This window comes from Schistocerca nitens, chromosome 2 (assembly GCF_023898315.1).
Source record: "Schistocerca nitens isolate TAMUIC-IGC-003100 chromosome 2, iqSchNite1.1, whole genome shotgun sequence".
Classification (NCBI taxonomy): domain Eukaryota; kingdom Metazoa; phylum Arthropoda; class Insecta; order Orthoptera; family Acrididae; genus Schistocerca; species Schistocerca nitens.
In genome coordinates this window covers 991952848-991975195 of record NC_064615.1, presented here as the reverse complement: position 1 = coordinate 991975195, position 22348 = coordinate 991952848, and positions in this window count along the sequence as shown.

Below are 22348 nucleotides of genomic sequence, written 5' to 3'. Positions count from 1 at the left end.
TTCACCAAAATTCCAACAGAATTGGCAATCTATTTTTCTGTGAGTTGGTATCCTTTTACCGGCGGGGGTGGCCGAGCGGTTCTAGGCGCTACAGTCTGGAACCGCGCGGCCACTACGGACGCAGGTTCGAATCCTGCCTCGAGCATGGATGTGTGTGATGTCCTTAGGTTACTTAGGTTTAAGTAGTTATAAGTTCTAGGGGACTGATGACTTCAGCAGTTAAGTCCCATAGTGCTCAGAGCCGTTTGTTAACCTTTTCTCATTCGAAGAAGCATCACCGTTTGTGAGTAACGGCCACATTTCTCTTGGTGACTGGTTTAATTGTGCTTCCTTTGTCACAGTGTAATTTGCCAAACTTATCTCACAGCAGTTATTGAGACAGAATACCGAAACGGAGTGCCTCATTAAACAAGTAATTGGCAATCTCAGAGCTCAACAGCTTACGAAAAACCTCACAGTGTCGGTTTGCTGTAACATAAAATAAGAAATTTCATGTTTATTTTCATACTAGGAAGCTCTTATTTCGCTAGCAGTCGATAACTCAAAATTACAGTCACTGGAGTGGAATAAATAAAAAGGTTAGTATAAGTACTGATATATCGCCATAGATAAGAAACTTCGTGTGTTTAAGAATTGGCAAAACACTCTCCTCCTCGTGTGCTATCATTCGCCAAACTTTCGTTTCGATGTCTCAAGCGGTTTAGGAGATATGAGAGATGTTGCGAGTATTTCATTCTCGGGGATGTGAGATCGGAAGTAAGCGCGTTACATGGGATTCATTTGCTCGAGAACGGAGGCAGACTTCCTCCCAAGCCTAAACAAAAATTCAACATGTTAGCTAAATTTCATACGCAACAACATATGGTGTAATACGCACCAAACGAAAAATCATAGCGACCCGTACTTTTCGTTGCAAACTTTTTGAGTTTTGCATAATGTCTTACTAAAACGTTTACATCAGAATAAGAATGGTCATTAGCGAGATGATGGGCACTTCGCCACGAAGCTGATATATAACGCTACAAATAAGGCAAAAATCAAACATTTTCAGTGAATAGTTTCTGTAAAATAGTTTGAGGAAAATAACAGGTTGCGCGCGCTTCGGTTCTGTCAGCGCAGAGCGTCGCCAGTCGGTGCGTGCGAAGTATGGTGTACGCGTCGCAATATGCGCTGGACCCGCGCGACTCGTGCGTGTCGCGCTGTAGTATCGTGTCACGTCACACGTGCTATATGCTTTGCGCCAAGCCTAAAACTGTGCTGATCTGACGTGGAGAATATCCATTATTTTTGAACAGTGACTGCAGGTGTTCCAGCTCGTTTGCAAGGCCGTCTCCGTCAGACACACGTGCCCGGTGCACCAACGTTCGAAGGACGCCCATAGCTTGTGATGGCTGGTGCCAGCTAGACGCCTGCAAATACAGGTCTGTATGTGTGGGCGTACGGTAGACGGAATGACTCAACCATCCGTCCGTCTTACCAAGAACCTACACGTCTTGAAATGGCACACAACCGCCCTTCTCATTTACAGACCTGTATTTGCACCGTGTAGCTGGCACCACCCATTAACTATGGGCGTCCTTCGACCAATAGAGTGGTACCATGTGGGCATGCAGGACCACCAAATACGTTGACGTAAGTCCGTCGCACTGAAGGGATATTTTGTTGAAAAACAGGGTTTTGTAACCAAGAGAGCGAGGAATAATATGGAATCATGAATAAAACCAACCCACTTAAAAAAAAAATTATATTACATAATGAACGCCCTTCATAATTCGCGTGTGTATCTTTTAATTACTGTGTTTGTATAATGAAACGTCCTCTACGGTGCGGAGGAACTTGACAGTTGAAAAAAAGTCTGCTCAGGGAGGAGGGAGTGACCGTCGGTGAAGTTCCCTGTACTGGTGTCAGCAGACGATGGAAATCAGATTGCGCCGAGCCGATCGAGAATATCCATTAACTTAATTTCTGCAGAGGACAGAAGAGGGGAGGAGGGGGGTCCGAAACAGGAAGCATTTGTCGGACCACAAGCGACCACTGAAACGATCTGGGCGGGGCGCCGCTTGTTAAGAAATATCCGGAGCAGCGGAAGTTTGCGGCTGCGAGTTTTAATGGAGGGGCGGGGCGCGGGTCAAGGACGCGAGCGGGCGGGGGTCCCCACGGATGACACAAGTTCGCGCGTCGCTGCTGCGCTACATTTTATGTCAGCGGAACCTGCTTGCTCTCTCGAGAACTGCGAGGCTGCAGCTGCTCTTCACACGTCTCATTTACCATCTGCAGTCAGGTAGTAATATTATGGCTTCACAAAAAAAGGATAAGGAACTGTTGTTGTTGTTGTGGTCTTCAGTCCTGAGACTGGTTTGATGCAGCTCTCCATGCTACTCTATCCTGTGTAAGCTTCTTCCTCTCCCAGTACCTACTGCAACATACATCCTTCTGAATCTTCTCTTGGTCTCCCTCTACGATTTTTATCCTCCACACTGCCCTCCAATGCTAAATTTGTGAGCCCTTGATGCCTCAGAACATGTCCTACCAACCGGTCCCCTCGTCTTGTCAAGTTGTGCCACAAATTTCTCTTCTCCCCAATTCTGTTCAATACCTCCACATTACTTATGTGATCTACCCATCTAATCTTCAGCATTCTTCTGTAGCACCACATTTCGAAAGCTTCTATTTTCTTCTTGTCTAAACTATTTATCGTCCATGTTTCACTTCCATACATGGCTACACTCCATAGAAATACTTTCAGAAACGCCTTCCTGACACTTAAATCTATACTCGATTTTAACAAATTTATCTTCTTCAGAAACGCCTTCCTTGCCATTGCCAGTCTACATTTTATATCCTCTCTACTTCGACCATCCTCAGATATTATGCTCCCCCAATAGCAAAATTCATTTACTACTTTAAGCGTCTCGTTTCCTAATCTAGTTTCCGCAGCATCACTCGATTTAATTCGACTACATTCCATTATTCTCGTTTTGCTTTTGTTGATGTTCATCTTATATCCTCCTTTCAAGACACTGTCCATTCCGTTCAACTGCTCTTCCAAGTCCTTTGCTGTCTCTGACACAATTACAATGTCATCGGCGAACCTCAAAGTTTTTATTTCTTCTCCATGGATTTTAATACCTACTCCAAATTTTTCTTTTGTTTCCTTTACTGCTTGCTCAATATACAGATTGAATAACATTGGGGATATTCTACAACCCTGTCTCACTCCCTTCCCAACCACTGCTTCCCTTTCATGTCCCTCGACTCTTATAACTGCCATCTGGTTTCTGTACAAATTAGAAATAGCCTTTCGCTCCCTGTATTTTACCCCTGCCACCTTTAGAATTTGAAAGAGAGTATTCCAGTCAGCATTGTCAAAAGGTTTCTCTAAGTCTACAAATGCTAGAAACGTAGGTTTGCCTTTCCTTAATCTTTCTTCTAAGATAAGTCGTAGGGTCAGTATTGCCTCACGTGTTCCAACATTTCTACGGAATCCAAACTGATCTTCCCCGAGGTCGGCTTCTATCAGTTTTTCCACTCGTCTGTAAAGAATTCGCGTTAGTATTTTGCTGCCGTGACTTATTAAACTGACAGTTCAGTAATTTTCACATCTGCCAGCATCTGCTTTGTTTGGGATTCGAATTATTATATTCTTCTTGAAGTCTGAGGGTATATCGCCTGTCTCATACATCTTGCTCACCAGACGGTAGAGTTTTGTCAGAACTGGCTCTCCCAAGGCAGTAGTTCTAATGGAATGTTGTCTACTCCCGGGGCCTTGTTTAGACTTAGGTCTTTCAATGCTCTGTCAAACTCTTCACGCAGTATCATATTTTCCATTTCATCTTCATCTACATCTTCTTTCATTTCCATAATATTGTCCTCAAGTACATCACCCTTGTATAGACGTTCTATATACTCCTTCCACCTTTCTGCTTTCCCTTCTTTGCTTAGAACTGGGTTTCCATCTCAGCTCTTGAAATTCATTCAATGAATGCATTCAGTACTTACTGTTCATATTTGATAACCTACCTCCCTAAAAAAAGTAGATTGCCATAGAAGGGCAAGACCGCCATCACAGTGGAACATCTGCACAAACCTAGAGCACGTTATCTTCTCAAAAAAAAAAAAAAAAAAAAAAAAAAAAAAAAAAAAAAAAAAAAGGATGTGATGGAGGATATTGGTACATAATGTGTCGAGGAACTAGGAAATAACGTAAGACTGTTAATGTACATCATACCTACAAAAAAAAGCTATCCTTGATTATAGTGGGCAAACACTTGGTATACGTCGTCTTCCAGCAGTGCAGGAATATGTATATATGTTGATTCAGCTGCACCTAGCGCTGGATTTTATGCAAACCACAACGCCTCCAAAAACCACGCATGAAATTTTCATATTGTATCACTTGATACATGCAAACTATTAGTGTGACAGAAAAAAAATGACCAAGACCACTTTGTAGGAAATTTAATATACTCTACCGGCCATTACAATGTTTTACACCAAGAAGAAATGCAGATGATAAACAGGTATTCATTGGAGACATATATTATACTAGAACTGACATGTGATTACATTTTCACGCAATTAGAGTGCATAGATCCTGAGAAATCAGTACCCAGAACAACCACCTCTGGCCATAATAACGGCCTTGATACGCCTGGACATTGAGTCAAACAGAGTTTGGATGGCGTGTACAGGTACAGCTTCCCATGCAGCTTCAGCACAATACCACGGTTCATCAAGTGTAGTGACTGGCGTATTGTGACGAGCCAGTTGCTCGGCCACCACTGACCAGACGTTTTCAGTTGGTGAAAGATCTGGAGAATGTGCTGGCCAGGGCAGCAGTCGAACACTATCTGTATCCAGAAAGGCCCGTTCAGGACCTTCAACATGCGGTCGTACATTATCCTGCTGAAATGTAGGGTTTCGCAGGGATCGAATGAAGCGTAGAGCCACGAGTCGTAACACATCTGAAATGTAACGTCCACTGTTCAAAGTGCCGTCAATGCGAACAAGAGGTAACAGAGATGTGTAACCAATGACACCCCATACCATCACGCCGGATGATACGCCAGTACAGCGATAACGAATACACGCTTCCAATGTGCGTTCACCGCTATGTTGCCAAATACGGATGCGACCATCATGATGCTGTAAACAGAACCAGGATTCGTCCGAAGAAATGACGTTTTGCCATTCGTGCACCCAGGTTCGTCGTTGAGTACACCATAGCAGGCGCTCCTGTCTGTGATGCAGCGTCAAGGGTAACCGCAGCCATGGTCTCCCAGCTGATAGTACATACTGCTGCAAACGTCATCGAACTGTCCGTGCAGTCTGTTGTTGTCTTGCAAACGTCTCCATCTGTTGACTCGGGGACCGAGACGTGGCTGCACGATCCGTTACAGCCATGCGGATAAGATGCCTGTCATCTCGACTGTTAGTGATACGAGGCCGTTGGGGTCCAGCACGGCGTTCCGTATTACCCTCCTGAACCCACTGATTCCATGTTCTGCTAACAGTCATTGGATCTCGACCAACGCGAGCAGCAATGTCGCGATACGATAAACGCAATCGCGATAGGCGACAATCCGACCTTTATCAAAGTCGGAAATGTGATGGTACGCACTTCTCCTCCTTACACGAGGCATCACAACAACGTTTCACCAGGCAACGCCGGTCAACTGCTGTTTGTGTATGAGAAATCGGTTGGAAACTTTCCTCATGTCAGCACGTTGTAGGTGCCGCCACCGGCGCCAACCTTGTGTGAATGCTCTGGAAAGCTAATCATTTGGATATCACAGCATATTCTTCCTGTCGGTAAACTTTCTCGTCTGTAGCACGTCATCTTCGTCGTGTAGCAATTTTAATGGCCAGTAGCGTAGTTTAATTTTTTACTGAAATATGTTTTCGCTAGTGGCCATGGTTTTCGAGTTATTCAAGAACAACGCGTTTGACGGTCACTTTTGTACGTTTGTCTTCAGTAATTCGAAGGAAGATTGTACTTAACGCCCCATCGCCATCAAGATCGTTGGAGATGGAGCACAAACTCAGACTCTGTCAAGGACGGGGAAGGAAATCGGCTGTGCCCTTTCAAAGGAAGCATTCCGGCATTTGCCTGGAGCGGTTTCGGGGAATCATAGATAACCTAAATGTGGAAGGTCGGACACGGGTTTGAACTGTCGTCCTCCTGAATGTGACTCCGTCACTTCGCTTGGTGAATAATTCTAAAACTACAGTCTATAGCGAAAACGTATCCCAGTGTAGTACATAACTACATTAAACGTCCTGCAAAAAGGTCCTCTTGTTTTTTTCTGTAGGAGTAATAGTTTGCACATAGCGGGTCAGAGAATATGAAAATCCTGCAAGTGGTACTTGAAGGCGTTGCGGGTTGCATAAAACCAATGGTTAGGGACAGTTGACTCACCCTGTGTATATGTCAGTGGGTGCCTTGAGACTGAATGCCGCCTACTGACGCTGTGTGCACGTGACGCAATGGAACGTACGAGGGTTATTCGGAAAGTAAGGAACCATAGGTCGCGAAATGGAAACCACAGTAAAAATCCGAAGAAATTTTGCACAGGTGTGTTGGGGAGTGTCTCTAGTATGCCCGCCGTTAGCGTTACGTCGTTCGTTTTAGTTCTGAGCACACAGGAAGCACATAAAGATACCTAGAACAATAGTGTCTCCCGCCAAGTACGAGGGCCTGGTGAGGAATTTCGCCTGAAGCTATGCAACCACCATTACATAACTGTCGTGCATTTTCTTCTTCAAGGCTATTCTGCAGCGGTAATGAAGATGCTCCTGCATCGTTTTCAATTGGAAATGTTTGATTATCCACAATACAGCCCGTAATTGTCTCCCTCTGAGTTTCATCTTTGCTCACATGAACCGCTGGCTATGAAGACAACATTTTGGCACAGACAACGAACGAGTTGTGGGCCAGCGTAAAGAATTGGCAGAAAGTACTGGCGGCTGCCTTCTATAATGAGGGTATTGGAAAGTTGGTACAAAGCTACGACAAACGTCTAAATCGGATCGGTGACTATGGAGACAAGTAGCTGGAAGTTGTAGCTAACTGTAGCAAATAAAACAGTCTTGATTTTCACTGTGGTTTCCATTTCGCGACCTTTCGTTCCTTACTTTCTGAATAGCCCTCGTATAAAGCGGACCAGAGTTGAATGGGGAATCATCCTACTGATGATATGGGCCGCAAACAGGGAAATACGCTGATATAAGCGACTTTCACAATAGAGCCGACTGTTGAGGCTCAGCGCAACGGAAAGAGTATCTCAGAATCGACGACTGCCCAACTGTCCACGTACTGCTGTTGTGAACATATACGTGGTTCAAGGACAGTGAAACCAAGAGTAGGCCACAATGTGTTGGACGTGCACACCTCATCAGAGAAGGCTGAGACTAACTTGTTCTATAATGCAGGATAGGCGGCCATCTTTGGCAGCTCTAACGATAGAATACAATGCTGGTGTACGTACAGTGTTCAGCGCACGTTATCGAATATGGTGGTCCGCAATAGGCGATCACTGCGTCGTACCTTCTTGATACAGTGACATCGCCAATTACGAATGCAGCCGGCACGCAAAGAGATTGGACCATGAATCAGTGGAAATATGTTACTTGGTAGAATTAATCATGTTCCTTGTTACAGTAGCTCGATGGTCGCATCCTATATGCAGTCATTTAGAAAATTTGGAAATATGTGGTAAGCTCCTATGCGTGCTAAGGTGGGCGGGAGGGGGGGGGGGGCGAACCGTGGCAAGGCGCCCAAGACCGAGCGGCTACCCGGCGCGGCAGTCTAATTTAGACAAACGACTGCTCGCAGCATGCGTCGGGCCATCGACGCGTGTCGATGGGTATAGGGACTTTCATCTGGGATCAGCCCCGGATCTATGAGATCTCCGAACCGGGGCAGAAACTTGATAGTGGCGTCTCCCACACGATCTTTTAAGACAGGATGTCAAAAATTAAAAAGAAAAAATCGATTTTTCAAAAATATGTTCATTTTGTAGAGCAAATCTTACTGAAGAGTTTGATATACAACACACATAATTACGAGGAAATGTATGACATGTTATTTGGTCTTAAGTGTGCCAAAGTGCAGTGCCATGCATCTTCACACAGCATTCTTCTATGGCACGTCACTATATTTCATTCTGTGGAATTCAGACCTGTATATTTTGTAATGAAAGCCATTAAACCTACATTCAAGACAATGAAAATTAAAATGTCCTGCAGTGGCGCACCTACTCCCAGTCGGCCGGTTTGACATCCTGCCCCTCTTACAAAAAACCCTCACAATTAATATCGGGTGCGATTATTTGTGACCAGGAGAATAAGAACTGTTCAGAAAATTTGCACTCTTTATTGTCTATTAGCTAATAACTTTCTCTTTTGTCTGACATAAAATTAAATACACGAAACATAAAACCAATAAAGACAAGAGATAAGCAAGACAGTACATATCTCTTCAATCCTTAGGTCCCAGCATTTTTTTCGTTCTAATCTTGCTACAGCTTTACACGGCGAGCTTTACTTTTTGCGAAAGAGTCTGTTATCTCATGAAGTTCGTCAGGCGTTTTGTTACATGAAAAATCAAAATGTTGTCTGATGCTGAGAATTCTGTTAATATGAATAATACCCATGACTGGTGTGGTTTCTCGATTTTATTACGTCTATTTTGTTACTGTCTGCTAGATAAAACGAAATAGGCCTTTCTAATATTGCAGCAATTGTTGCACACGCCAAATAATTGAGACTGTTTGGGTACAAATGGTCAGTTTTATCTACCTCATTTACATAAATAACACGACAGAATATAATTCGCGAAGTACCAATATCAAATGCCTTTTAGGCCTAATACAAGCAAAACGTTTTATGTTAGGATCTAATTTCACATTTCAGTTCCATCCTCCAGTTTCTCAAGCTTGAGATCTATAAGTAGTAGTAGTAGTAGTAGTAGTCGTAGTAGTACGAAATTTTCATATAACTCTGGAATCGACATATTCTTCCATATAATTTGTGTGATGGCCCCGTTCCATTTCCTTCCTCGTTCTACCAAACAATCTTGTCATCACTAATTCTGTAACTATTCCCGACATTGTCAAACCTTGTCCTCCGGTTAACTTCGCTAACCCAACAGTTCAGGTATCCCGCGTTTATTCTCCAATTAGGCGTTATTACGTGCTCATACAACGCGTTTTCCACGCTATTCAGAGAAAACCGAGGACGGTACTACTGTCCCTTAGCAATGTAGCGTTCTGGCCAAAAAAAATTGTGAAAATTTCATTTTCTTGGATACACCGAGAAGGTAATATGCCTTTCTGTTAGTCGTTTATTTCCACTCAGCTAGTCTGAATTAACGGATTTCCCTAATAATTTCAACTACGCGTGTCATTCGCATGGGTAATCGGCCACATAAACAAACAGCGATTGGCACTCACCCGTTCGGCTTTATTCGGCTCACTCTCATAGCCCCGTCCGCCTTTGTCTGCGGGAAGTTTTTTATTTCTTTATGCGAGGGAGATTCCCCTGGCAGAGACATCACGTACACTATGCACGCATTCAAAAATCAACTTATGATTAATTCAGAAATCAACTTAGAACGTGTTCAAAAACCAACAGGGATGCGTTTCAAAATCATATGAATAATTAATAATTGATAGATCAACGCTTTGTGAAACATGGTTTTTTTTTCCCCTTTCAAGAATATGAATTTGGTACCCCCTCGAATTGCTGCCCGGGGAGATACCCTGGTATGCCCCCCCCCCCCCCCCCCTATGTCGGCGATTGATGCACAAACACTGTCTCCACATATGCGTACACCATAATTACTCTACCACACAAACATTTGGTGTTACACTCGTCTGGTATGAGACGTTCCCTGGAGGGGGAGGTGTCCACCCCGACTGTGGGCCGAACCGCACCATAACCATGGACTCAGTGTGGGACGGCGGTGGGATGGGTGGACTGCTGTGGCCTGTTGTGGGGTTGTGAACCACTGAGGGTACGGCGGGGACGGAGCCTCTCCGTCGTTTCTAGGTCCCCGGTTTAATACACACAATGCCCTCCCCCACCCCACCTAGAAATGGACCTGTCTGGGATTCCATGGGATCTGTGATATTATTGAAAGCATCATGACAGCTGTGAACAACGTGAACATCATTGCAAGAGCACCTGCATGCCTTCATGCTTGATGTTTTCCCTGACGGCAGGATAGCTGTCAGTGCTCCAAGGCCAGTGGTTTGAGGAGCACGACAGTGAACTCACGTTGATATCTTGGTCAACAAGTTCGCCCGATCTGAACCTGACGGATCACAAATAAGACGCTATCGGGCTCCAGTTCAGCGTCCAGTAACTGCCGGGTCACAGTTTAATGGGAAATGTGTGACCGTTGGGTAGGCATCTGGTGCCAGGTAAGTCCGAAAACCTACCAAGGACTTGTCGAATCCATGACGCGCAGAATCGCTACAATCCGTCTACATCATACTTTGAAAGCTACCTAATAATGTGTGGCGGAGGGTACTTCGGGTTCCACTAACTAATTCCCCCCCTCCCCCCCCCCCTACGCTGTCCCACTCGCGAATGGCGCTTGGGAAGAATGATTGTCGGCAAGCCTTTGCAATGCCTCAAATTTCTCTTTGTTGTGGTGTGTCTGGGAGGAAGAAACATGTTGAACGCCTCTTCCTGGAAAGCGCTGTCTTGAAATTTCAATAGTACACAGCTGTATGATGCACAACGCCTCCCTTGTAACGCCTGCTACTGGAGTTTGTTGAACACCTGCGTAATGCTCTCGCACCTACTAAACGATCCCATGACGAAATGTGGCGCTCTTCTTTGGACTTTTCAATTTGTTTTATAAGTCCTACCTGGTCAGGATCCCATATTGACGAACAACACTCAAGAATCGGTCGAACAAGTGCTTTATAGGCCAGTGCCTTCGCTTCATTTGCTTACGTTTCTTCGTCTGAGTCTCGCATCTGCTATTCCTACTAACTGTTTATGTGGTCATTCGACTTAAGGTCCCTCTGGATAGTTACTGCTAGATATTTTACGGTATGTACTGTTTCCCGCTGTTTGTCATCAACAGTGCAATTGCACAGCAGTGGCTTTCTTTTCGTAAATATGCGCTATACATTTGTTTACGTTAGGGTCAACCGCCAGAGCCTGCACCATTCATCAGTACTCTGCAGGTCATTCTGCAAATCGATACTGTCTTCTGACGATGCTACTTTGTTATACTCAACCGCATCATCTGCAAACAGTCTTAAGGAGCTTCAGACGCTTTCTATTAGATCATTTATGTACATTGTAAGCAGTAACGGCCCTATCACACTTCCTTGGGGTACTCTGCAAATTACCTTCAAATCTGTCGATTTTGTTTCGTTAAGAGCGACGTGTTGAGTTCTGTCCCCAAAGAAGTCTTAAATCCAATCGCAAATCTGGTCCGATGCTCTGTAAGCTCGTATTTTCTTTCACTAAATGGCAGTGGGGGCCGGTGCCAAATGATTTCCTAAAGTAAAGGAACACGGCTTCATCCTGTGTGCCGTTGATACGAGGTGCATTCAAGTTCTAAGGCCTCCGATTTTTTTCTAATTAACTACTCACCCGAAATCGATGAAACTGGCGTTACTTCTCGACGTAATCGCCCTGCAGACGTACACATTTTTCACAACGCTGACTGCATGATTCCACGGCAGCGGAGAAGGCTTCTTTAGGAGTCTGTTTTGACCACTGGAAAATCGCTGAGGCAATAGCAGCACGGCTGGTGAATGTGCGGCCACGGATAGTGTCTTTCATTGTTGGAAAAAGCCAGAAGTCACTAGAAGACAGGTCAGGTGAGTAGGGAGCATGAGGAATCACTTCATAGTTGTTATCACGAAGAAACTGTTGCGTAACGTTAGCTCGATGTGCGGGTGCGTTGTCTTGGTGAAACCGCACACGCGCAGCCCTTCCCGGACGTTTTTGTTGCAGTGCGGGAAGGAATTTGTTCTTCAAAACATTTTCGTAGGATGCACCTGTTACCGTAGTGCCCCTTGTAAACGCAATGGGTAAGGATTACGCCCTCGCTGTCCCGGAACATGGACACCATCATTTTCTCAGCACTGGCGGTTACCCGAAATTTTTTTGGTGGCGGTGAATCTGTGTGCTTCCATTGAGCTGACTGCCGCTTTGTTTCTGGAATGAAAAATGGCATCCACGTCTCATCCATTGTCACAACCGACGAAAAGAAAGTCCCATTCATGCTGTCGTTGCGCGTCAACATTGCTTGGCAACATGCCACACGGGCAGCCATGTGGTCGTCCGTCAGCATTTGTGGCACCCACCTGGATGACACTTTTCGCATTTTCAGGTCGTCATGCAGGATTGTGTGCACAGAACCCACAGAAATGCCAACTCTGGAGGCGATCTGTTCAACAGTCATTCGGCGATCCCCCAAAACAATTCTCTCCACTTTCTCGATCATGTCGTCAGACCAGCTTGTGCGAGCCCGAGGTTGTTTCGCTTTGTTGTCACACAATGTTCTGCCTTCATTAAACTGTTGCACCCACGAACGCACTTTCGACACATCCATAACTCCATCACCACATGTCTCCTTCAACTGGCGATGAATTTCAATTGGTTTCACACCACGCAAATTCAGAAAACGAATGATTGCACGCTGTTCAAGTAAGGAAAACGTCGCCATTTTAAGTATTTAAAACAGTTCTCATTCTCGCCGCTGGCGGTAAAATTCCATCTGCCGTACGGTGCTGCCATCTCTGGGACGTATTGACAATGAACGCGGCCTCATTTTAAAACAATGCGCATGTTTCTATCTCTTTCCAGTCCGGAGAAAAAAAATCGGAGGCCTTAGAACTTGAATGCACCTCGTATAGCGCTAAGGATCTCATGGAGGAACAGAGCTAGCTGAGTTTCAAAAGACCTCTGGTTGCGGAATCCATGTTGATTTTTATAATTCTTGAGCATAAAACGTACTCCATAGTTCTGCAACAGATTGACATAAAAAATATGGGTCTATAATTGTGTGTACCGATATGTGTCCGACGGCCGTTCTTCAAAAAGAGAATGGCCTCCGCTTTTGCTCAGTCGCTAGGTACCCTTCGTTGCTCCAGCGATCTACGATAAACTGCTGCTAGGAGGGCTATAAGTTCTTTCGCATAATCTGTGTAGGATCTTATAGGTACGAGTATCTCGTCTACTCCTGATGCCTGACCACTACCAACCAACTGTAGCTGCTTTTCGATTCCGCTGTCGGTTCGTACGAGTGCTGCGTTCCAAAGGTGGGCCCAACGCGTTAGTTCATGGAGTGCTGGATATTCATCAGTTAACCGTAGTACTGTATTAACAAAACTATCGAATACTTCCAGGTTGCAGTGTACTACAATATTGAATACAAATATCCATAACACTCAACAAAATTTCTTCTGCCACTTGGCACGCCACAAAGGGAGAGTTCCCGTACCTGCCGCGAGGTGTCTGGCGCCCTTGCCATCACATTAGTGTCAGAAATAATAAAATGTGAAAATTGCTATCCACTTAACCGCAGTTAATAGTTTACAGAATAATCAAGTTGAATATCTGTGCCAGGATAAGGGTGCATTATTTACATACATCAGGTTGTATCTGTATGTGCATCGACTCGATGTCGTTCTTAAGGTATTTATGTCTTGAATGTTGGGACGAAAGTGTTTTTTAATCAGTGCGTTACAGAAGTTTCTACAGACCAGTGTTCGAAGCAGTGTCACGGCAGCCGTAGAACGGTATCAACCGGTGACGCCAGACTCAGGCAGAAAACTTGCCGTGACGCATGTTCACAAAAACATTTATATTGTAGTATGCATGCAAACCTATTCGCCGAAAAAGCTGACGAACAACGTGTGCAGGCTAAAGAACGCAGAATATCTAGCTCAGCCAGATCGGCTTTTCTCGCCAAGAAGAACGAGTGAATTGCTCGCCAGCAACTATTCCAGTTAGAGGAAGGGTTGATATACGGTCTAGTAATTGCAGACTGAACGTAAGTAGCGAAAACACTTTTTTGGTCACGTTTTGGTCAAAACTGCTGGGAACATAATTTTTGGTCCGCCATATTGGACTAGCCGTTCTGAATTTTGAAAATCTAACTAAAGATTTGTATTCTGGGACATCAAAAATACACAGTAACATGCTGTTTTTATGGAAATTTCACTAATAATGCGTACAGAAGTTTTCCCTAAACTATAAACAGGTTTTTTCTCGATAAACGATTTTTCAAAACTACGTGCAGTATAAAATGAAACAGTTCAACGTATTAACTTGACGTCAGAAAGGAAAACATTTTTCTTGGGAGCTTATAATGTATGGAATTTGTTAATATTAACTATGTTTTGTAAAGCTACACTATGTGGTCAAAAGTATCCGGACAACCCCAAAAACATACGTTTTTCATATTAGATCCACTGTGCTGCCACCTACAGCCAGGTACTCCATATCAGCGACCTCAGTAATCACTAGACATCGTGAGAGAGCAGAATGGGGCGCTCCGGGGAACTCACGGACTTGGAACGTGGTCAGGTGACTGGGTGTCACTTGTGTCATACGTCCATACGCGAGGTTTCCACACTTCTAAATATCCCTAGGTCCACTGTTTCCGATGCGATATTGAAGTGGAAACGTGAAGGGACACGTACAGCACAAAAGCGTACAGGCCGACCTCGTCTGTTGACTGACAGACACCACAGACAATTGAAGAGGGTCGTAATGTGTAATAGGCAGACATCTATCCAGACCATCACACAGGAATTCCAAACTGCATCAGGGTCCACTGCAAGTACTATGACAGTTGGGCAGGAGGTGAGAAAACTTGGATTTCATGGTCGAGCGGCCGCTCATGAGCCATACATCACGGCGGTAAATGGCAAACGACGCCTCGCTTGGTGTAAGGAGCGTCAACATTGGACGATTGAATAGTAGACAAACGTTGCGTGGAGTAACGAATCACGGTACACAATGTGGCGATCCGATGGCAGGGTGTGGGTATGGCGAATGCCCTGTGAACGTCATCTGTCAGCGTGTGTAGTGCCAACAGTAAAATTGAGAGGCGGTGGTGTTATGGTGTGTTCGTGTTTTTCATGGAGGCGGCTTGCACCCCTTGTTGGTTTGCGTGCCACTATAACAGCACAGGCCTACATTGATGTTTGAAGCACCTTCTAGCATCTCACTGTTGAAGAGCAATTCAGGGATGACGAGCACTTGTTCAGAATGCACGGCCTGTGGCGGAGTGGTTACACGACAATAACGTCCCTGTAATGTACTGGCCTGCACAGAGCCCTGACCTGAATCCTATAGAATACCGTTGGGATGTTTTGGAACGCCGACTTCGTACCATGTGTCACCGACCGATATCGATACCTCTCCCCAATGCAGCACTCCGTGAAGATCGGGCTGCCATTCCCCAAGAAACCTTCCAACATCTGATTGAACGTATGCCTGCGAGAGTTGAAGCTGTCATCAAGGCTGAGGGTGGGCCAACACCATGTTGTATTCCAGCATTACCGATGGAGGGCGCCACGAACTTGTAAGTCATTTACGGCCAGATGTCCGGATACTTTTGATCACATAGCGTATAAATAGCGAAAAAATCAAAAAATCGAACTCAAAGTTCGAGTTAGCATCGTATCGTTAAATTTAACGTTATTTCATTGTGGTTAGGTATAAGCTCCCATAAATTTAATGTAGTATCGACTGATGTTATCCACTATTGATTTCACATAACTGCTGAGGGGTTACAATGCACGCAGTCTGCTACTTCACACTCGCAGGCTCTTGATCAAAACATAATTACGGGCGCCATTTTTTAATGCAAATCTCAAATACAGTTCGGAGTATGATCAATCATAATTCCCAAACAGATCCTTTGCACGTTTTTTCATTGTCTCAAAAAAAATTCCAAACTTTGCCTATTTTTTGCTCATTTGAATGAGAACCTGGCCTTAACAGACGGAAATCTTCAGTTGTGAGAGTAACTTCGGACGTATTCCAACGGAGTATTATAGGACCATTACTTTTCACAATGCACATAAATGACCTCGAGGATACCTGCGGAACTTCCATGAGGCTTTTCGCGATGGTTCTGTTGTTCCTAGGGGAGTTGCGACGCTAGACAGATGGTTCAAATGGTTCTAAGCACTATGGGACTTAACAAAAAAATGGTTCAAATGGCTCTGAGCACTATGTGACTCAACATCTGAGGTCATCAGTCCCCTAGAACTTAGAACTACTTAAACCTAACTAACCTAAGGGCATCACACACATGCATGCCCGAGGCAGGATTCGAACTTGCGACCGCAACAGCAGCGCGGTTTCGGACTGTAAACACTAGAAAAATTTGGCGAAATAAAAGAAGGCTTGCTGAGGATCGATTAGTCCAGATATTGGCAACATGAACAACGATTTTTGTGCATAAATAAACAGACAGACCCATTGTTGTATGATGATGCGATTGCAGAATTATCACTGGAAGTAGTGACCCCATAAAATATTTAGGAATATGTGTCTGCAGCGGTTTACAGTGAAAATAATGGCAGGTAAAGCAGATGCCGTACTGAGATTCATTGGAAGAACTCTCAGAAAGCGCAGTCCATCCACAAACGAGGTAGATTACAAAATGTTCGTTCGATCAATACTTGAATATTGCTCGTCAGTCTTGGATGGAAAGAGAACAGCAGTTCGTTTCTTTACAAGTTTCTTGAGTCAGCGCGAAAGCGTCACGCAGGTGATCAATCAACTCCAGTGGCAGACGAAGAAGAAATGCCTGTACATCACGGTGTTGTTTACTATTAAAGTTCCGAGAGCGCACGTTTCTGGTAGAGTCAACCGATGTACTGCTTCCTCCTACGTGTATCTCGCGTAAAGACCATGAAGGTAAAATTAGAGGGACTCGCTCTTACGCCGAAGCTTACCAACAATCTTTCTCCCTACGAACCATTAGCAATTACAGCAGGATGGAGGACGTGACCTGTGCACGAAGTACTCTCCGCCATATACCACTAGTTGGCTGGTGGAGTACAGATGTAGATATGTGACGACTGCTAGTGAGATGATAAGGAAAAGATACTGAAATACTTAGAATAATAAGATTGTAGCAACTACCTAGCTCCATTCTATTAATGATAGATTCGTTCGTATTCTTAATCTTCAATTTTATTGTGAAGCCATGAGCCAGACATTAACATAGAACATCTAAGACAAAAACAAACATAAAGCAAAGAGTAAATGATTATGTGCACTCTAGAGTCTTTGCCGCTGCCTCTGTATTGAGCATACGCAACTATTCGTCTGCGTGCTCCCACAACATTAAAGCGAGATGTATAATATCGTTCGTAGAATGTGGTGGATTGTCTGTGGTATAGACAGCAGCAAAATTCCGCGTAAGAGTTGACTGCCTTTTCGAATGCAGCATTACCGGTATTCCCGCACGTAAGTAGCAGTTCAAATGGTTCAAATGGCTCTGAGCACTATGGGACTCAACTGCTGAGGTCATTAGTCCCCTAGAACTTAGAACTAGTTAAACCTAACTAACCTAAGGACATCACAAACATCCATGCCCGAGGCAGGATTCGAACCTGCGACCGTAGCGGTCTCGCGGTTCCAGACTGCAGCGCCTTTAACCGCACGGCCAGTAAGTAGCAGTACCTAACTCTTTACTCACTTGCTTACGAAGTCAGTCCTGACATTTAGCTTTGCGGTAAGGTCACGCGTATTCGGCAGTGACGTACGCCGTTGCTGTATATCGTATAGGCGGACCTTCAGTTCAGTCGCTGTCCGTGCAGGTTAGGAACTCTGCGTCCTACATTCGTATCTTTGCAGCCAGATAAGGGCGCCACTTACAAGAGTCGCCAGAAACAAGTCTGCATAACAACTGGCACAGCGACCTTATGACAAACGATTTACTGCCTGACTGGAACAGAGTGACGTTGGTAACAAAGGCTCCCAAAATATTTTCAAATATCCGTTTTCGATAACCCCCCCAGAATCACGTCAAGTCCGACCAGTTATAGAGCAAAGAGACAATGACGTGGACATTGTTTGTTATTATGGGACACAGATAATATTCATAAAATATATGTTTTCACGGCCTGTCATTTCTGGTTCGTTGACATTAGGCTGCGATCTAAGGCATCTTTCAGTGCACACCGTTTCGTTCCCTATCGCTGGAGCCATTCTTAGAGGCTGTAGGTAGGAATTAGTAATTTTCAAACTTATAATCTCAGCAAACCATACTGTCCTCCCAGCCGGCCGCGGTGATCTAGCGGTTCTGGCGCTGCAGTCCGGAACCGCGGGACTGCTACGGTCGCAGGTTCGAATCCTGCCTCGGGCATGGGTGTGTGTGATGTCCTTAGGTTAGTTAGGTTTAAGTAGTTCTAAGTTCTAGGGGACTTATGACCTAAGATGTTGAGTCCCATAGTGCTCAGAGCCATTTGAACCATTTGTCCTCCCAGTTATAGAGCAAAGAGACAATGACGTGGACATTGCTTGTTATTATGGGACACAGATTATATTCATAAAATGTATGCTTTCACGGCCTGTCATTTCTGGTTCGTCGACATTAGGCTGTGATCTAAGGCATCTTTCAGTGTATACCGTTTCGCATAGCGGTCGAACTTTGACGTCGTTCACCTACTGTCAAAGATCACGAAGAGGAGCCAACGCGTTTTATGCTGTTTTGCTGAAAAGTAATACTTCAGAATTTCTTGTGCGAAAATTCTTAAAGTTTTTTAAGTAAAACAAATGTTATTAACAATCTACATCTTTATTATTCATGTCTACATACACTACTGGCCCTTAAAATTGCTACACCAAGATGAAAAGCAGACGATAAACGGGTATTCATTGGACAAATATACTATACTAGAACTCACGGTCGTGCTGCATTATCCTGCTGAAATGTAGGGTTTCGCAGAGATCGAATGAAGGGTAGAGCCACGGGTCGTAACACATCTGAAATGTAACGTCCACTGTTCAAAGTGCCGTCAATGCGAACAAGAGGTGGCCGAGACGTGTAACCAAAGGCACCCCATACCATCACGCTGGGTAATACGCCAGTATGGCGTTGACGAATACACGCTTCCAATGTGCGTTCACCGCGATGTCGCCAAACATGGATGCACCCATCATGATGCTGTAAACAGAAACTGGATTCATACGAAAAAGTGACGTTTTGCCATTCGTGCACCCAGGTTCGTCGTTGAGTACACCATCGCAGGCGCTCCTGTCTGTGATGCAGAGTCAACGGTAACTGCAGCCATGGTCTCGAAGCTGATAGTCCATGCTGCTGCAAACGTCGTCGAACTGTTCGTGCAGATGGTTGTTGTCTTGCAAACGTCCCCATTTGTTGACTCAGGGATCGAGACGTGGCTGTACGATCCGTTACAGCCATGCGCAAAAGATGCCTTTCATCTCGACTGCTAGTGATACGAGGCCATTGGGATCCAGCATGCAGGCCGCTGGTGGCCGAGCGGTTCTAGGCGCTTCAGTCTGGAACCGCGCGACCGCTACGGTCGCAGGTTCGAATCCTGCCTCGGGCATGGATGTGTGTGATGTCCTTAGGTTAGTTAGGTTTAAGTAGTTCTAAGTTCTAGGGGACTGATGACCTAAGATGTTAAGTCCCATAGTGCTCAGAGCCATTTGAACCATTTTTTTGATCCAGCACGGCGTTCCGTATTACCCTCCTGAACCCACCTATTCCATATTCTGCTAACAGCCCTTGGATCTCTACCTACGCGAGCAACAATGTCGCGAGACGATAAACCTCAATCGCGTTAGGCTACAATCCGACCTTTATCAAAGTCCTCCTTACACGAGGCATCACAACAACATTTCACCAGGCAACGCCGTACGTATCCTGACACGTCTGTCCCTTAGTGCCACTACGCCAGGACGCGTATGACGAATCAAAAGCCGGAGAGATGGTCTATCCACTGATACGTCTTATTTTTCTGTATTTCTTGTAATGGTCGCGCGATCGTCTGAAACCCCGGAGGTACTTGCGAATAACCATGCATTCTGTGGACGACTTGTGCACCATATCTCTGTTGATAACGTGTAACATATATTTGCGATTGTTTGTTTATGTATGGTTCGGTTTTAATGCTTACTGCAGACTATGAACTGTAAGACTGATGCATCATATGACAGTTTCTACGTAAGAGGACGAGGAAAAGTCCGTGACTAAAAGTTATTTCCAAATTCGCCATTATCTATGCGGAAAGGAACGTCACTAATTACACCGAGCGAGGTGGCGCAGTGGTTAGCACACTGGACTCGCATTCGGGAGGACGACGGTTCAATCCCGTCTCCGGCCATCCTGATTTAGGTTTTCCGTGATTTCCCTAAATCGTTTCAGGCAAATGCCGGGATGGTTCCTTTGAAAGGGCACGGCCGATTTACTTCCCAATCCTTCCCCAGCCCGAGCTTGCGCTCCGTCTCTAATGACCTCGTTGTCGACGGGACGTTAAACACTAACCACCACCACCACCACTAATTACAAAATCACTATTCTTCATACTTTAGTAGCGTTGCCAGACTAATTCAGGAGGTTACACATCGCAAATATCACTCGTAAAAGTCTCATAGTACACAAAAAATGCTCTTAATAATGGGAATTATTTCCAAAAACACGTGTGCGGAAAAAAAAAAAGAAATAAAGTCGTGACCAGTAGCATTATTTTTCAGTAAGCAGAACCATCGTTTTTACAGTCACAGGCGTTCTACAACCATGTCGTAATGGTTAAAACTATGATAAATGATTCATCTGATAGTGATGATCAAACGTTAGCTAAAAAACCACCTAAAAAGTTAGGTTCAGAACATAAAGGAAAAGTATTTTCCAAGCTATGGCTCGGTCATACAGAAACAACACTGGGAAGAGATTTGAAAAGAAGAAAATGGAGATCAAAAGTTAATGATTCCTTAAACATATTTGTAAAGAAAGTGCTCTCTTTTCTCCAGAACAGACAAGAGGAGCCATAAGCAGGGGCAGAAATGTATGGCATGAACCAGACGCGCTCGATCGTGACGCCTTCGTGATGAAGATTAATACAGTGTCAAAATATGGGTGTCAGAAAGGCTTAACGAGATACTACAAAGTGAACGCGTCTCCCTGAAACTGGATGTTTTCATTCTGTACATCGGGAGAATGTTTATGAGCTGTTTCCCTTAGCTAAAACAACGTTAATGGAATCACTTATCTTGATAGATTACAAAAGTGTATTTCTCAACTGAAAGATGACGCTCCTGTGAACTGGTATAACTCTGCACAGAACTGAGTAAATGACAATGACTCAAGCGATGGGTTGAGCAAGAAGTATCGAATAACACGGCATGGGTTCCATGTTTCGGCGTTCTATCCCATCTGACAACATGCAATTTCTTTCCAAAGTACACAAATTGCTAGCATATCTACTGGATGTTATCAGTTATTAACGTAAATCAAAATACTTAAACATTGCATTAAGAAATGAGGAAGTACTCTACGGAGAAGTTAGCTCGGCATTTGTCTTCAGTGCCTGTTTATACAAGCTTTGATTTCAAGATCGCTCTCATATTTGATATTTTACTGAATACAAGCACATCAGAATGTAAGACCAAGAGTATCACAGCTTTTGGCCTTACGGTGGTGCAGTCAGTGTGGTATCGTTTTCGCAGTTTCTGCTCGCTACGTGGGGCTTTAAGCGGATTTGCAGTTCGGTAACTGTGCTACAGCCGTCACTGTCAATTGTTATATCAAAGAAAAAATGGTATTCCGTGCGGAGAGTTTTACTTTTTCTTTGTGGACGGACAACTAGTGACACGAAGCTTAAATTTTTAACGAGTGCTCTCTCCTAATTCAATTCAGTGCCCATTACAAACTTCAACAACTTTACTTGGCGTAATTTATCTGTACGATCGCGGAGGAAATATCCTTCTGAAACGTTCTCGCAATAAGCACGCTACCTCGCAAATTGGCAAACTCCTTAGACATGCAAATCTGAGGAAATTACCTGTACGACGCGGAACTGTAATCACATGGCATACTTCTACTAATGACCATTGTGAATTCATAATCCGCATGTTGCGTGTTATTGCAGCATTGTTACATACTTAAGAATATAATATTTTCTCTATCACATAAGTTACTTTAATTCTTAGTTTCGTCCAGGTATATTTCTTAAACCTATATCATATGGCGCTCTTGTGCAGTGCAAATTAGTAACCGAAACATTACTTGAGCTTAAGCTGCTGCAAAATGTTTTGCTCCGTGTTTGTATCTGTAGACGCTTGTGTTCTTAGATTCAAGTGGTGTAGGGTGTCAAAGAATGAA